The sequence below is a fragment of the Melanostigma gelatinosum genome (assembly GCF_949748355.1).
Source record: "Melanostigma gelatinosum genome assembly, chromosome: 13".
Classification (NCBI taxonomy): domain Eukaryota; kingdom Metazoa; phylum Chordata; class Actinopteri; order Perciformes; family Zoarcidae; genus Melanostigma; species Melanostigma gelatinosum.
In genome coordinates, this window is record NC_136646.1 from 24,284,629 (window position 1) to 24,289,280 (window position 4,652).

The 4,652-nt window shown below is 49.6% G+C and overlaps 1 pseudogene across 1 annotated transcript in view; it reads left to right on the forward strand.

Annotated features, from left to right (window-relative positions):
- The first annotated feature begins 822 nt into the window (after positions 1–822).
- LOC306787240 (RNA binding protein fox-1 homolog 3-like) overlaps positions 823–4,652 on the forward strand; it is a 234,318-nt pseudogene continuing 230,488 nt past the window's right edge. The window contains exon 1 of the transcript XR_013773185.1: positions 823–846. The product of XR_013773185.1 is annotated as an RNA binding protein fox-1 homolog 3-like (transcript). The remainder of the gene's footprint in view (positions 847–4,652) is intronic.

Genomic DNA, 4,652 nt, shown 5'->3' on the forward strand with positions numbered 1-4,652 from the left:
AGAGAGAGAGAGAGAGAGGGGGGGGAGGGGGAGGGAGGGAGAGTGAGGTAGCGATAAGGAGGTAGGTGGACCGCAGATCAGACCTGTCAGATGTGATTGCTCACCCAAGTGCAACCCCGCATGGTGTGTGTGTGTTTTTATATCTCCCAAAGATACCCCTCATAAAAAACACACAAACACCACCACTGGCCACACACACACACACGCACACACACACGCACACACACACACACACACATTCCATCGAGGAATCCTTCATTTCTTTATTTGGGCTCCTGTTGGTGCGTGCATTGGATGCTCTGCTCCCTCCTCCTCCTCCTCCTTCTTCTCCTCCTCCTCCTCGTCCTGCTCTTCTCTCCTCCTCCTCCTCCTCCTCTTTGCCGCTCTCACAGCCTAGTTTTCTTTTTTTCCCTCTTCAATCTTGTGTGTGCAGGTTGTATCTGACGGAGGGACCGGTGCTGCGCTCCCATCGCCGCGCTCCTTCAACAACAACACCACTGTGAGTATTCTCATGCTAATTTGTCGGCGTCTCCATCCTTACCCAACGTCGGTTTTTAAGTCTCTTTCTCTTTCATTCTTCGCCCTCTTTTATGTTTTCATCTGCCGCGCCGCATGCAGCGGGCAGCGCGGGAAAGAAGAAAAAAAGGGAGAGAAAGAGAAGTGGAGACGGAAAAAGGAAGGAGCGAGGATGTACAGAAACAGAGAGAGGAGAGAGAGGGGGAACATGGGGAGGGGAGAAAGAGACAAGGGGAAAGAGATGGTCGGCAGTGCGAGCTGCCCGTTGTGCTGTCGGAGGTGTTCCTCTTGGAGGCTGGTGGAGGGATGGAGGGGGCGGGTCTTGGTTTTGTGAGTAGATAGTTGTGCGGGAATGATGGGGGATGTTGACAAGCACAGAGCGGCTCATCAGACAGCCGGGCAGCTGGAACCGAGGTTTTCTCTGTTGACTAAACTTCTGAATCATCCGTAACTTTCTCTTTTTTTTTTTTTTTAATTGTTCTACACACACGACGAGTCGCCTGCTCTCCTCTCTGCTCTCAGTTTTGTTCTTTTGGACTTTTATGTCGTCTCTCGTGACGACATGAGCCGTAGCGTCGGTGCAGATGGAGGTGAATTCTTGTCAGGATGCACTGAGCGTGTGTGTGATCGCTGTGCATACGATGCACTTAATGACTACAGTAGCAGCTGCACTAATTGGCTGTTTTAATTGCCCCCCCCCCCCCACATGTGTGTGTGTGTCCGTCAATAATTGTAAATGAGTTTCAGTTGTTGTATATTTACCAGAATGAAACATGCTATCATCAGAGTGGACTTATGATGCACACTAATGAGTACAGGGTGTATGAATACTGTGTGCATATATACTGTGTGTGTGTGTGTGTGTGTGTGTGTGTGTGTGTGTGTGTGTGTGTGTGTGTGTGTGTGTGTGTGTGGATGGATGAGTGAGGAGGTCAGTAAGTCAGTGTCCATTCCCACACGCTGCCCTTTGATCAAAGGGCCACATTTAATCCGCCTACGGCATGTGTCTGAGCCATATGAAGAGTGGGTGTACGCTGTGTGTGTGTGCATGTGTGTGTGTGTGTGTGTGTGTGTGTGTGTGGGCAGAGATGGATAGGCCCTGTGCCCTCACTGCAACGCCGTGGCTAATGGGCACGCAGGTCAGCGGGGATGGACAGGCATCCGGCTGTGCGGATATGTCACCGAGACCGGAACCTTCGCCGGGAGTCACGAAAAACACACAAATCTTTCTAAGAGAAAGAAGAAGAAGAAGAAGAAGAAGAAGAAGCATATTGGGCCAACAAAAAAACCCAGCTCGCAACACACACTTTGGCAGAGTCATTTGGCAGAGTACAAGGGATTGATCTGAGCGTGGCAATTAGGCAAATTTCAGAACTAAGCATCTGGCGAGGCGCGAACGCTTCGCCTGGCAGAGGATTACCATTTCAGTTCCATTTTGAGACGACGCAGCCCAGAATGTGTTATTTCACAGCGCTCGGGCAAAATAAACCGGCGCATGAGGGATCTGCGTGCAGCGTTTACGTTGTGCGTGTTGATTTGCAGCACCTGCAAAGCAAGACTTGAGTCTCTGATAAATGATGATGCGGTTTAACGCGTGTGTTCCTAGTAGCCGCGGCGGCCGACCCCCAGACCGTAAAAATAATTTAGCAGCAGTGAAATGACTGGGATGATAGCAGCCTGCCGATGAGCTTGCTTTCTAAAGTAGGCTGATATAAATGAGAACCATTCCCCCCAATTACGGAAGATTAGGTTACCCTCCGCCAATCTGAATCCTTAAATCCCTTCTGTTTTTACAGCTCTGTCTGCCGGAATGTGATGCAGCGAGCAGACCTGGGCAGAATAGCAATAAACCAAAGTAGAAACTTCAGCAGTGAAAACCAAGGCAGTAAAAATACCCATTGGGCAGGGAGCTAAAGCGCATGATAATTGACACAGCGCTGTGTTGCACTTGGCTGTAATTAACTGCGTAACAGAGGTTGTCAGTTGGAAAGGGAGGAAGCCCAGACGATCTGAGAGCGTTTAACACACTTAAAGGTGCAACATCCATCGGGTCTCTCCCGCCTCCATGGAGCTGCTCAGGTTAGCGGGCCTCCCGGCTGTATTCATGCCTCTGCTGCCGCCTTCCTTTGTCCTGTTTTTACACCACAGTTTGAACACATGAACATATGAAACGGAGCAATTGTTTCTAGGGCGAGCGTAAAAAAGAAAAGAAGAAGAAAGCTTATCTATTTTTAGTGCGCTTTCCCTCATTGTTGCCTGGGCCACGATTCGCGCTTACGTCTTGTGGTTCGTGTGCCATAAACTACGTTGTGCTTCGCCGGCTGGTGACAACTCTCACCCACACGTCGGTGATCTACGAGCCACATCCCCCCCCCCCCCCAACCCCACCCCACCCCCCCCCCCAAGCGCACAGGACTACAACAATGTCCTTCTCCCCGTGTGATAGCACCCATATGTGTCGAGAGCACCTGTATTAGCGTAACGCGCCGACCCCTTTATTCCTCATCACTTATCACCAGCCGCTACATGCTGTAACGGAAAAGGGGGGTAGCAGGGGGGGAGGGGGGGGGGGTTAGCTCATAAAGATAAAAATCACATTTCACTGGAGGGTGCTTGTGTGACAGTGATAGATGCTGTGAGCATCCTGCCACCTCATTGAGATGGGAGTGAGTTCTGGGTGGCTAAATCAAAGGCTGTTGGCGCGAGTGTTGCTGTCGTGATATGATCTTTGTTGTCTTTTCTAGAGGTTGGCCGCGAGCGTAGCGACAAGGGCAAAATACTCTGACCGCTTTCTCTCTCCTGTTCCTCGGTTGGTAAACGATCTCGCCCGAGAGGATTGTGGGTAAAGGCCGTCTTGTTTGTTTTTTGTTGGGTTTTTTCTCCTTGCTCTCCCAGGTTTAGACACTATGGATTCTCTATTAAGAATGTACTTTCATCCATTACCGCACGCGTCCTGATAGAGTGTCCAGAGCCAGAGGCGAGCTGCGTCCGTGCATTAATCGCTGTAATTACTCAGCGAGGGTGACAGTGATTCTGGAGGTGCGTCTGAGTCTATATACCAGTGGAGGACTGGTGGGGGGGTAGACCGGTCGATCGGTAAAATCTGACTCCCTGTGACGCTGGAAGAAATGAAAATAATTGGCTTTAAGAATGGACAACAACTTCCTCACGTCCATCCCGTGGGGTATGGTGTCGTATGTCACACCATGGAGTCCATAATCTGGGGAATTCTTCTCATGTTTTTTTGGTGTTTAAATATGAAAACTTTGCAGCTTTAAAGTGGCAACACTGGTTGATTTAGAAAGTCGCGTCAAGTGGACTTTTTGTTGATACACGAGCTTCACGTTTGCAGCGTTGTGTGCATGAATTTCTTTTTGGGGAATGTTGCCACAGAAACCGGTTTGTGCTGCAAAATGTATGAATATTGCAACGCTTTCAATCAGTGGGCCAAAGGTCCGTCATGGTGTTACCTCCTGAAGAGACATGAATCAATCCCGTGAGATTATGGCTTCAACGAAAGCTGTTTCATTCAATCCACCGAAGGAGACGTCAGCGTGCCGGCCACCCTCTTTGACTGACTTGTGATCTCTGGGATGTGCAAAATCACCACAGCAACGACTGCTTAGCAACAAAGATGTTGCCAACAGTAAAAAAATAAAAAAAAGCAAACTAAGATGAAACAACAACCCAAAAGGAAAAAGAGGGAGATCTCAGAATTGTCCCTTGATTTAGTGTGCCGGGATGAATCCTGCCGCATTCTGTTTTACGGCGAGCTCTGCAGATGTTCAGCGTGAGGGATGCTCGTAAAGACAGAGGAGACGAGTGGTCAAATCAAGGCTGTCAAGTCAGGGAAATGAAAAGAAAGCGGAGGAGGGAGAGCTAAAGATGCCGCAGCTCCGAGGGCTCCGTCATTGTCTGCACACGGGCAGCGCAGCGGGTCTTTGCGTCACGCCTCTGGAATCTGTCTCATAACCATGTGAAGGTGCCGGCTCATCAGAAGCCACATTGTTGGTCGTAATAAGTGAACGGAGTTCAATAGGTGAACGTCTTCCACTTCTCCTCTTATCTCACTGTGACTTTCACTTTCTTGGACTGCCTGCAGCAAGTAATCATGGGAAATATACGACCGGCAGACG